Source organism: Megascapheus bottae, chromosome 34 (genome assembly GCF_031878675.1).
Source record: "Megascapheus bottae isolate mThoBot1 chromosome 34, mThoBot2.hap1, whole genome shotgun sequence".
In the NCBI taxonomy this organism is placed as follows: domain Eukaryota; kingdom Metazoa; phylum Chordata; class Mammalia; order Rodentia; family Geomyidae; genus Megascapheus; species Megascapheus bottae.
In genome coordinates, this window is record NC_143542.1 from 2,554,370 (window position 1) to 2,567,400 (window position 13,031).

Below are 13,031 nucleotides of genomic sequence, written 5' to 3' on the forward strand. Positions count from 1 at the left end.
TGTGTGTGGGGGTCCTGAGGAATCAAACCCAAGGCTTCATGCATGCTAGGCATGCACTCTACCACTAGGCCATGCTTCTGGCCCCCTAGTTTCAGGGTATTACAAGAGGACAAGGTCACACTTCCCTGAGGGGAATACAATAAAAATGGTATGTCCACTCACCTTGTAACACGGGTGACTTTGAGGCTCCATTACATCCTTGCTGTCAAATGTTACTGTTGTATAGCACATTGTGTATGTCTGACCAAATTCCCAGCTCTGAAAAAGGACCATAGATTATTTCTTTACATAGAAAAATAAATGAGAATTTAGAGGGGGTGGAGGGAGGGAAAGTGGGAGAAAAACATGGGAGGGGATATCCAAGTTCAAGAAGTAACGTACCCACTACCTGACAAATGTAACTGTTAACCCTCTATACATCACCCCCACAATAATATACAATTTTTTTTTTAAAAAAAAGAAAGAAAAACAAGTGAGAGGTAGAAGATCCTAAGTAGAATTTGAAGCCAGCAACAAGTGGAAGATATGCAAGAGTGAAACACCAAGAAGACCAGAAGGAAGAAAATTCCAGGGCTAGCAGATACTAACTCTAAAATAAGGGTGGATCCACAGAGCTATCTACCAGGAAAGGGAACGGGAGAGGGAAGACATGGGGAAAGACACATTTGCTGTTTTAGTCAGGCTGGGAGTCTTTGTTAACAAACTCTCATCCAGTCTTACCAATGTTAAGGAAAATCTAGACATTGTAATGAAATTGAACATAGTACTATGTACTGGTACAATTCCCAAGAAAAATACCATAACCGGGAGACGTGGTGGTGCCATACAGATGGGTGTGGACAGCAAAGAGCTACTAGTGTAGAGGCTGACTGTAGAAAAGCATCCTGGGAAATGGGAGCACCAGCAGACATGGCTGTAGCTGGGAAAGAAAAGCAGCAGGCAGGAGCCAAGTGTGAGATGGAAGGCAAGAAATGGAAAGAGGCAGACAATAGGGCAACCAGATTGTGAGGGAAAGGAGCCATTGGTGAGATGGGTGTGGTTCGAGATAAACAGGGGGAATCAGGAGCAGGGCTGAGAGAATGAGCTGGAGGAGTGATTGTTAGTCAGGGGGGTTCAAGACAGGGGCACCTGGAATCTCAGCTACACCAGAGGCATAGGAGGACAAGGTTCATGGTCCGAGGGTGGCCCCAGTCAACGAACAAGAGACCCTACCTGAAGAACCACCAAAGCAAAAAAAGAGCTGGGGCAGGGCCCTAGCAAGAGTGAGGCTCCAAGTTCAAACACCAGTCTTGCCACCAAAAAACAGGTCACGAATACTTTAGAGAAAGATGGTGGCAGAGTGGAGAGGCGCCATGCAGTGCAGTACTAATAACCCCACTGGCCAGCTTGGAAGCACCCAAGCTACCAAGGAATGAACCAGTAGGATAAGAGTGGATTTACTTACACCAGTGATGGCTGCCCAGTCCGGGTTGATCATCTGCCTGTTAGAGGACATAATCTGTCCTTTATTGGACAGTGAGGAGGCACAGGTCCATGGCTGAAGTCTCGTGAGCTCTCTGGAGTGAAGGGTGTCGAGTCCAAGTAGAAAGGCTAAAGAAGCTGGTGTCTCGTGTCCACATAGGATGGCGGCAGCAACAGATGTACCCTCTTTGGGAAAGTGTCCTCTTTCCCCACTTTTATCTCATCTGGAAGTCAGGGAAGCCAGGAAGGGACCCAGGTGAAGGAGCTAGGGAGGGGTCAGGATTTTAGGCAGCAGGTGACAGTGGACGTGGTCAGGGGCCAATGAGGGGCATACATAACATGAGGTGGGATGAGGGTCGCGATGCAGGCTCAGGGAGCTCAGAAGAGGTCAGGCAGGTGGGGAGAAGTCATGGGGCTGTGAAAATGCCAAGAGGCAGAAAGGAGCTTGGGAAGGAATGGGAGGTTGGGAGGGGTCGGCCACATGGAAATAGGGGTGGCAGTAGAGGGTGGGAGGGCGAGGGTCGGTGGGAGTTGGAAAAGGGGTGGAAGCAATGTGAAGCATCGGAGGGTGGATGAAATGGGGAAGTCAGGTCATTGGGGCAAAGCTGGGAGGTATGGAGATAAGGACAGGGTGTTCTGGCTCAGGGTTCTGCATATGGAAAGCAGCTCGAATAGTTGGGCAGGGGCAGAGCAGTGAGCACGTGTGGCAAAGGGAGGTGGGTGGTAGCGTGGGAAGAGTTGGGGGTAGGGAAGGAAAACGTTCATCTGGACACTGGTGGCTCCTACCTGTCATCCTAAATACTTGGGAGGCTGAGATCTGAGGATTGCGGTGCAAAGCCAGCCTGGGCAGGAAAGTCCAGGAAACTCTTATCTCCAATTAACCACCAGAAAACGGGAAGGGGCACTGTGGTTCAAAACCATAGGGCACTAGGCCTTGTGTGAAAAAGCTCAGGAACAGTGTCCAGGCCCCACAGAGTTCAAGCCCCACAATTGACCAAAAAAAAATATTTTAAAGGAGGAGATAGGAGTCAAGACAAATGGTATCAATCAGGTGACAGGTGACGAGGAGAAGAAGTCATGAAAGAGGAGAAGATTCAGAGAAAGAAGTAGGGGGAGCGCAGGTGGGGTGGAGGATGTGACTGAGTTGGAGAGAATTCTGGGGAGAATACAGGAAGTCAAGAAGGGGGAAGTCAGGCCAGGAGCGTGGCCTGGTGGTAGAGTGCTTGCCTCACATGCATGAAGCCCTGGGTTCGATTCCTCCATACCAAATACACAGAAAAAGCCACAAGTGGTGCTGTGGCTTAAGTGGCAGAGCACTAATCTTGAGCAAAAATTGTCCAAGGACAGTGCCCAAGCCGCCCTGAGTTCAAGGCCCAGGACTGGAAAAAAAAAAAAACAAGGGGGAAGTCAGAAAATGGGAAGAGGGAAATAAGTGGTATGGGGAATGGAGAGGAGCCAGACAGACAGGAAAGCATCAGAGTAGGGGAGGGAGAAAGGGGGTGGGACTGTGAAAGGCTGCGGGGAGCAGTGAGGAAGATGTGAAGACAGAGAAATTGGGAGTGTTGTAAATATTGGGGGTGACAGAGGGTAAAAATTATTTACCAAGACAAACTACTAGGAATGCAAGGGTTTATTGGGCAAATGGAAGCTGCGAGCAGCCTAGCCACAAGAGAAACCCGCCTAGATTGACAATAAGGGGCTGGAGACAGGCTTGTGGGGTTACTGGGCCTTCTGCTGATGGCTGTTTCCTTTCCCCTGGGTCTTGTGGATGGCTTCTTTCTTCCTGGGCTCATGGTCTGATTTCTCGGAGGGCAGGGACATGTCATGTGCTTGGCCCTCCTTCCTCATCCCACCTGGCCCTTGGCATTTTAGGTCTGCCATGCCCCCCCCCTCAAAGAGAGACTTCCTCCACATGTCCCCTGACAGAGCAACAAAACTAGTCCTGGTTCCAGTGGGGTGGAGGTCTCATCTTCTTGTAACTGCTTCAAGCTGAGCAGGGCCGTAGAGATGTCCCTGCCTATTTTTTTTGTTGTTCTGGCAGAGGGTTCTGGGGGAGTCTGGGAGGCCATGGGGCTCTGCAATCAAACTGTCCAGAGCCTGGGTCCACGTGGATGAGGGGCACTGGGCCACTGGAGGGCGCTGCCTGAGATCAACGCTGTAATATCGTCTGTGCTTGTGAGGCCTGGAAATGAGAGGAAAGGCACGGTGAGAAAGTGAAGACTGCACAGTCCAGTCTGTGTCCAGGGACACAGAAGGTCCTGAGTTAGAGGAGCCAGGAAACCCACGGGCAGCAGCTTTCCCATGAGATTCATCCTGGAGAGATGATTGTCAAGGTCGAGAGGCCTGGTGGGTTCACTTGGGAGTGTTAGACTGCATCTCCCAATCAGCCATCTCCCCCAGGCGTGACACAGGCGCCCCCAAGGTGGCAGTGAGCCGAAGAAAAGCCCTCTTGTTCTGTAGGATCATGGCTGCTAGGGGACTGATGTGTGCCTGGACAGTGGGGCGGGTTACCTCTAGGGACAGGTGCTCATAGGCCAAGAAAGAAGACAGTTATCACACATGCCCCTGTGACCAATCTCATTCTCAGGCGCATGAGCAGAGGAATCTACTGGAGAGCCCTCCTGTTTCACAAAGGCTGTCAATGTCCAGAGAGTGGGAAGGAATCCGGGTTTCTCCTGGTGCTACAGGAACAGCAGATGCTAAAGAGGCAAGGTAGCAGACCCTGACCAGCTGCAGGAGAGACCACATATACAACATGGGCTTTGGCTTTAGCACCAGGCAGCCATAGTTATGAAACAATGCTTGATAGCAACTCAGCCCTAGTTGCATCAGGAAGGGCTGGCACCGGTGACTCCACTAGGAAGTTAGACAACTGCCCCTCACGTGTAAGAGTTCTTGTGCAATTTGTCTGTCTCTAAATGGTGTCCTCTGAAGATATCCACTGGTTCGCCAGCCTGAGGTTGACTTTCCTGACCACCAACCCCTCACCCCCATCCCACACTGGGATGAGATTTGTCCTAGTGGGTCTTTCCTCATTGCCAGGAAAACATGTCTTCATTACCCCGCTGTGATCCTCTGTCACAGAGGAAGGACACACTGGTCACGTGACAATCTGCCAGGCAGGCTTGTTTTGGGTTTGGCCAAATTTAAGCAATCAAAAGGCTTGGAAGAAGAGTCTCTTAGCCTGAACTTACCTGGAACACATCTTTAGGTCTAATGGTGTCTGCTTTATAAGTGATAGCTGAGCAGGTCAAAAATGCTGTTCTGGTTGCAGAATGTCAACAGACAACACATAGAGAGTTGGGGAAGAACACTACAAACAAACCCACCAAACGAGATTACTTGAAGAGAGAACTGTTTCTGAAGAAGTACTTTCTAGAGGTGTCCACGGTGATTCTGACAATACACTCCAGAGAAGACTCATAAATGAAATGACAAATACCTGAGAATAGCCATAATCACAATGCTAAGGAAAACCAAAACGCATTAGATATTGGCAAATAGCCAATTCTTTTGTTGCATCCGTACTTAATACTAGTAATTACGATTGGCAGCATTAGCTTAGAACCACCAAGCTATCCTTGTTACTAGAAGAACTTCAACCAACCTGCAAAACCCTTCATCACTACTGTAATTGGAATGAGTCCAAAGTGTGAGGCATGCAAGTGAAATATTCTATGGGCTTTTCATTTTCTTGAAATTTTTACATGGTGTTGGTAAGGAAGATTAATGGGAAAGATGAGAAAAGGGGTGAAAGGAGGCAGGAACCCAAGAACACATCTTCGGACAAGGAGACATCCTGGATCCTCCAGACTATAGGGAGAAAAACCATCACCAAAGTCAAAGTGGCCCACTACAAAATCACAAAGACCGTGGAGACACTGAAAAGCTTGACAAAGGTAGAGCAGAATCCTTTCACCCACCTTCCACTGGAAGGGAATATCAGGAAAGAGCTGGGGCGCTCGAATGTGACTTAGTTGATCTACAGAATTGAAACTCAGGGAAACTATTTCTCGCCAAAGGAAAGTGGAGTCATGAAGACCATCTCCCCATGCCATGGTGGAACTTTCTGGGACAGTGTTCCTGCAGCTCACATGAGCCTGGCGGTACTACCATGAGAAGGGCATAGGAAAATACAATGCTGAAACTAGATAATGTTTTGTTAGACACGGAAGGCTCTGTCAAGTTTAGTGGCCTTGGCTTATAATTCAGTGTAAAGATGAGCAGAATCTAGATACCCTCTGTGACAAGGAACCATTCGTTGCCCCCAAATTATCCCAAGGCTCAGGGTGTGATGGGCCTGTGGCTGGTATCTGCAGCCTATGATTATCCTATATAACATGGTCACATGGCATCTGTTTTCTGGAGGGAGCTTTTGACAGCTGGAACAGCAGTTTCCAACATGGAAACTTTCCGATTCCATTTCTGCATGAGTTCAAACATCATTAATCAATTACTAACCGAAGACACCAGGTAGAAGCCCAAGATGGGGCACCCATGCCCCACACAAGAGGAGAAACCGCCACAGGTGGCTGTGACACCGGAGCCACATCGTCCTACAGAACAGACACGGTCTCTCTGCACAGGAAAAAAACCTGATTAAGGTGATGGTGCCATAGTGCCTGGCCGAAGCCAGACACAGTGGTGACAGGAGACCCTCTCCTGTCGAGGTCATGCATCAGCTGGCTGACACCCCACATTTTGGCACCTTCAACTTGGGTGAAGGTGATGAATGCCACTGAATATGCCTTTCCCCACTTTGATTTCTCAGATCAGGAGCCGCCTGAGAATGGCCACCCATTTCCAGCACGGCCTCTCTGTGTGCCCATCCACGTTCTCCACTGGGTCCCAGGGACATCCCAGCTTGAGTGCCAGCCAGAACCACCTGGATGTTCACCCACAGGATCTGCTGAGGAAACACTGTCTCCCTGTGGGCAGCTGCTGGCGGGGCCATGCCCCGTCCCTGCGTCACAAACCGTAGCCTGAAAACTAACAAGAAATACGCTCACACATTCCCTCTGCATGGGAGCCCATGGCGGGCACCAGTTCCGCACTGGGAGTGGCTGAGTTTGCTGCTCAAGACCCAGACAGCAGCAAGCTCTCCCAACGCTGTGACATTGTCTGTAGTTGTGTGTGTCACGACAATCGCCAGTCCTCAGGGGACAAGCCAATTGTGTGAGCCAAAGTTTTGTCCATGACATGACTTGAAACCAGAAAACAGTGACCAGAATGATTAGTGTTATCACTAACTACTGGCAGGAAAGAAACTGCCACGTTTCAGGAATCAACCTGTTCCAATGAAAGGAGTAGACAGAGCAAAATCAACCAAACAGCAGGGAGGAATGCTGGGGCCGCTATGCTTCTGCATTTGCCACCATTAATGGCATTCCAAGTGACACCTCACACTTGTATCTATACAATGGCGTCATTGTCCGTAACACATCCATCACACCGGAAAGTCATTGGTGTGTCATGCCAACAGCTGAAGCTGAAGTGACTGTTAAGAACCCTCCTTTGATTGAGAGGACATGGGACCAAAACATGGCCCTCCTGCCCATTAAGGAGGGGCTCGACTGAACTGGCCTGCCGCTAACTCACAAAGCCCCAAGTTGTCGAGAAAATCATGTTAAAGTTAGAGCAGAATCCTTTAAGCCAAGTGAAATAGACATAACAAGTTGAGCTCATCCAACTGTGATGAGGGGAACCAGGGCCCCTTCTCCTCCCATAGAAAATGCAATCATGGAGACCTTATGGACTTTGTCCTAGAAGATGGCAGCCTGGGCTTGTTGCAGAACCGGGAGAAGAAGAGTTCCAGCCAACCAGGTTCCTAAGTAAGCCAGCCTCTTGGTTAGAAATTCCCTAAAGTTTGCTACTTCCCCAAGGACTTATGGCCCTGCCGCCAATGAGGACGACGACGACAAGGACATTCTTCCTCTTTACCCTAGCCAGACATTAGCTAATGAGGGAGGGTGTGTCCAGGACCTCAGCAGGCCACGCCCCCATCACTGTCCAATAAGGGAAAGAGATGTGGCCGTTGGGATCTGGGGTAGGAAGGACAAGGCAATGGGAAAGATTAGGCCTCTCTCGCCTTACCTCCCTTCAGGGTGATTCTGGTCAGAACCACACTCTGAGCATCCAGCCTCGGACACACACTGCCCGCTGTGGATGGCACTGAATGCCTGAGCTCCATCAGAGAGGCAAGAGAAGGACCATAACTACCAGACACAAACATAGAATGCCATGGTTCACATTTGAAAGCAGTTTCACAATTGGCTGAAGAAGCCAGTTCTTTTCATTGCCTGCAGCACTTTAGGTTAATAATTATAGTGGACAGCATTGTGTTAGAACCTTCAAGCTCTCCTTATTTGTTAAGGGTAGAAAAATGGACATTATTTGGAAAGGGGCTAAAACGACTCATCATTTGAATTGGGAGTATACCAATGACCTAAACCATTCCTTTACCTTTCTTTTTCGTCCAGGTTTTCTTTACCTGGCATTGTTCTTGGTGTGGATATTGAGGGTTATTTCTAGTGAAAGAAGTGAGGAGTCAACAGGAAAACTGGACACGGAATGAAAAGACGAAAAGAGTCCCATCGTTCGAGGCTTCTCCACACCAGGACAAGACAGCGTCAGCATGGACAGATGAATTCCAGCCAACTGACCAAAACCTAGGTGCCAAATGCTGAGCAAAATGAGCACCTTTCCTCTCAAGAGAGCATTCGGAAAACCTGGGACCACCCAAATGTGATCAAGTCGTTCCATGTAATTGAACGCATTATGTTGCTACACATACCTCATCCTGGAGACTGGAAGCCAAGAAGACCTGCCAGACCATAGCTTGTAGGATGGTCACCTAGGGGAGGAAAAGCCTGGGCACCAGCCTGCAGAATGCAGGAGCCATTGCCTGGCTCCAGGCAGAGAAGTGCAGACTTATGAAGCCACTAAGAATCCCAAGAGAACCCAAAGGGAGAGATCAGGTCAGGGACCCGGGCACTGAGTGCTGTGGTTCAAGCCGAGCGGTATCCTGACATCATGCCTGGCACAGCACACTCTGAGCCCTGTACATTTTTGTGGGTGAAGCATGTTATAAACCCTCCCTCGATATCTGGAGCCAAGGGGCCTGGCCCATAGACAAGCTCACAGGCGTCCTCCCATCTCCTGGAGGCAGTTTCTGCCAGCCTGCAGCGTAGACATTCCCTCTCACCTTTTTGCACAAGTTCAACCATCATCTGGGAGTCCTTTGCTATCGCTCTCAGTCAGAGGGCCACGTGGTAGCAGCGCTGGCTCAGCCAAGGTGAGACCTGTGGCCAGTGCTCACCCGAGGTGGGCTGTGACCATCCCCTGCACCCCTGCACCACAGGGCCCCACACCTCATAAGAGATCAGGGTTCTCCACTACTGAGAAAATCCAGTGAGCTGCCAGTCACACAGCTCGCAGGCCACATCAGATACCCACGTGAGGGAGAAACATCTATGGGATACACACTATGACCCTCAAAAGGACCCTTCCACCCCTGTCTCCCCATGAAGAGGAGAGCCTGTGATTGTGCTGGACACACTTTCACCTTCTCATCCTCACTTTCACATCTGCCGGAAGATGACAAGTAGTCAAGGCAGAAGGGACACGGCAAGAGCCCCCCTTGCTGGTGATAAGCGCATGCCTTTCCAAGATGAGGATGGCCGTTTCCAGCAAAGCCTCTTCATGTGGTCCTAAAGCTGCCCTCTGTGTTCCCAGCCCCCCCCCACTGGCTGAGATGCTGTGGGTGTGGGACACAAGTGGGCATGTCTGCCAGGGCAAAAGCTCACACAACAACTCCTACCATACTAATTCCCAATGCGGGGACCGCTAGCCTGTCCAACAGGCTGAATGGACACTGGATGTGGTCAGAAAACTTACTCGTGACCAGGTCACCCCTTGTCTGCCCCTCAGCCTTCAAGCATGATGAAGTGATCAGCCTGTCCTCTCAATACTCATCCTTGGGAGAACAGTTCTTCCTCACTAGACGACTTCATGGGGTGTCTGCATCCTCCATGGGGCAGCGACTCCCCAATATAGGACCAGGAGAAACATCCATATCCATGGCACAACCCAATGGTGTGACCCATGTTTCTTCCTGTGACAAGACTCATGGTTGGAGTCTTGATTCTAAGACTAGATCACTGCCTGCCTGCAGGAAAGAACAACAATTCAGGAACAAACTGGTTCCAATGAAAGGGGCTGACAGCCAAGACTCACCCAAACCCAGCTCATGCGGGGTGGGCCTGCTCTGCTTCTGTACTTCGTTTTTCTATGCCACCAGTTTCACATCATCTGAAAATGACAACTCATAAGCATATATATATATATATATGCATGAGCCCCATGTAATCTTCAGGGTACTGCAGGATATGAAGTAATATCACCTCAAAAAGACAAATCCCGCTGAATCTCGCTTAAAAACAGCGTTACGAAAAGCAGATCCCAGGAATATCTCCTCCAATGAGAAGAAATCAGAGACCATTATAGAGTCCACTGGCAAAGGCACTTTTGCCCCAGCTAACTGGCCTGGCCATGACTTACAAAGACTCAGGTTACCAAAGGTAGAGTAGAGCCCTTCCTGTCTCATGAAAGCCACAGTGTGAATGTTGGTTATGGCAAACATTCCCATTTATATCATCCAAACCACAGACAGAATGGAGGTTTGGCTCAAGTGGTAAGGCCCCAGCCATGAGCAGCAAAGCTGCGCCAGAGCACATGACTCTGAGGTCCAAGCCCCAGTACTCTCATACACACACACACACACACACACACACACACACACACACACACACACACTGAAAACTTTCCCTCATCATGGAAAGCCTAAATGATGGAGACCGTATGCACTTCATTCTAAAAGACTTTCTAGACGGAGGAAATGTCTCTTTGCTGCTGTCGTTTCTGGCGTATTTTTTTTTTACCCCCATCATCACAAACACTATACTGAATGCTTCCGTGCTCTAAGCTGCCACTTCCAAAGTTCTCTAATGCTTCAGGACAACATCTTCCTTCGTGACCCAGTGTTTTGAGCCTTAGTTACCGATTCTCTGCTCTTGAATGATTTCAACCAGCAGATTGCAAGTCTCTATGGCTGTTCCTTCACGCAGGCATCTCTGGACTTGTGGCAGGTGGGAATCCATCCCAGAAGTCACAAGAGCAGGCCTCCCGTCATTGCCTAGCAAAGTGGTACAAACAGATGCAGCTGTGGGTGGCCTAGTGAAGAAGCAAGGACAAGAAAAACCTGTCATGGAAAAGACCAGTCCAATCTCTTCCTAAGTCCTTTCTGGGTGGCTCCCTTTGTGTCCCCTCATGGCTGCATGGTGGTCACCATGTTTCCCACACTCACAACACTGAGAATGGCATCGAGACCCTCAGCCACATCACAGCAGTCAAGGGAGGGATCATGAGGCCAGGTGCCAATGGCTTCTCAGAGGGTTGAGATCTGACGATTGCTGTTCGAAGCCAACCCCAGCAGGAAAGTCTGTGAGACTTCTTTCTCCCGTTAACTATTGAAAAGTCAGAAATAAATGGTAGAGTGCTATCATTGGTTAAAAAGAAAGCTCAGGGACAGCGCCCAGGCCTGGAGTTCAAGCCCCAGGACTGGAACCAAAAAGTAAAAACAAACAAAAAAAAATAGAAAAAGGAAACAGAAGGACCAAACTGCAATTGCAAAAGACTTAGAACTGTCACTGTTGCAATTTTTTCCAAGCTGAGCATTGTCTCACACCTCTGATACTAGCTACTCAAGTGGCTGGGCTCTACAGCAGTCAAACTGCCCCAGCAGGTAAGTCTATGAGACACCTCCAATTACTCACCAGAAAACCAGGAGTGGAGGTATGGCTCAAAGTGTTAGAGCACTAGCCTTGAGCAAAAGAGCTCAGTGACAGCACCCAGGCCCGGCCCCCCCCAAAAAAAAATGAGCAACTAGTTATGCTAATTCCATACAGCACTTTAGTCCAGCATTATGTTTGGACGTGAAGGTCTCCTTTTTAGAGTAGGAACATATGGTTGTGACATAAAGGCTGGAATGGTGATCAGTTTTAACTGGGAGGAAAAGGTGTTTTTTTTTTTTTTTAATTTAACTGAGAGGACAGCAGAATGGTAAAAAGAAAAAAAAAAGAAAAAGAATATATATATATATATTTTTTTTTTTCTCTTTGTTCTACTGGGGTAGTTATTCCCCCATCAGGCACTGATATTGGTTCTTTTGCTTTTTGGAATTCTCGCCAAAGAGGCAAAGTGGCCACAAGGAAATGGGATCCAACAGTTCCCCTGATGAGGAAAAACAAATTCATAAATCCTCATAGGCTTTTCCAGACCATTTGACGGAGACCAAATTACCTGCCATAAACTCATGAAGATGAGAAATGGCTGTAGACATCCTGCTATTGTGGAGTAGAACCCCCTCCCCCCCCATTTCCTCTGCGCGCTTGAGCCCCTCACCGTGGGCGCGCAGCTTTCCTGAGCACGCAGGGGCATCCACGCCCCAGCCCTGCGCCTTCTCTTTGGGACCCAGCTCTTCCCTCCCCGGGCCTCCCTTTTCCCCCCCTCAGTGAGTGCAGGTTGTTTTCCTTATTCTGGTTCATCCTCGGAGGAACTGGGGTGAGGTGGCTTCTGCCTCCCATCACACTGCACGAGTCCTCCAGATTCAAGCCCTGTGCGCGCGGGTGCTGTGAACCCCACACCACAGTGTGGATCCGGATCCCCATCCATGCTGCTGCAGCGCCTGGCTCATCCCTTAGAAAGCTGGAGGAACAGACTGACCGGCCTTTGGCTGGCTACTGGAATAAAACCCAATTCAAACTGGCTTGGACCACCACGTTGGGAGAAGGATTTACAGAACTAAGAAGCGTAGGTGCGCACGGCAGTATACGCCTGTGTGCCTCAAATATTTGGAAGAGACAGGAAAATCACAAGTTGGAGGCCATCTGGGCACAGTTAGCAGAGGCCTCTAACTGAAAAAAGTAGAAGAGACAGGACAACTGGAGACTCACACCTATAATCCTAACTACACAGGAGCCTGAGATCTGAGATCACAGTTCAAAGTCAGTCCAGGAAGGAAAGTCGTTGAGACTTTTAACTTTCCATTAAGCACCAAGAAAGCTGGAAATGGAGTTGTGGCTCAAGTAGTAGAGTACTAACCTTCGCTAAAAATAAATAAAAATTTCAAATACAGCATTCAGGCCCCACGTTCAAGCCCAATATTGGCACTTTAAAAAAAAAAGCAAAATTACCAGGTAAAGGGGTACATTGTTGCTCCCCTGAGAAGTGTGAGATCCTGAGTTCAATCCCTAGTTTGGGGGAGGGAGAGGAAATAAATTAGACAACTAAAAAAAAATCTAATGGCAGATGGTGGCAGGCATGGCTGTACCTGGGTGCTGGATAATGATACCAGAAATTACCTCTCCTGACCCCATGGCTCTGCTTACTGCCCTCTGTGCTGAGCTCTGCCTTTCAGGTTACAGGATGGTTCTAACTGTCAACAACTGCAAGTCCACCAACTGCCTCAGCAACTGCCCTCCTCAGGGTTCCAATACAGCCCTGATTTATGG

At 49.1% G+C, this 13,031-nt stretch overlaps 1 long non-coding RNA gene across 1 annotated transcript; it reads right to left on the minus strand.

Moving 5' to 3' along the window:
- Window positions 1–3,076: 3,076 nt before the first annotated feature.
- LOC150042613 (uncharacterized) lies at window positions 3,077–12,972 on the minus strand. The gene is made up of 2 exons (XR_016533572.1): window positions 12,882–12,972; window positions 3,077–3,643 (listed from the first exon to the last, which is right to left on the minus strand). It is a non-coding gene; the product is annotated as an uncharacterized LOC150042613 (long non-coding RNA).
- Window positions 12,973–13,031: the final 59 nt, after the last annotated feature.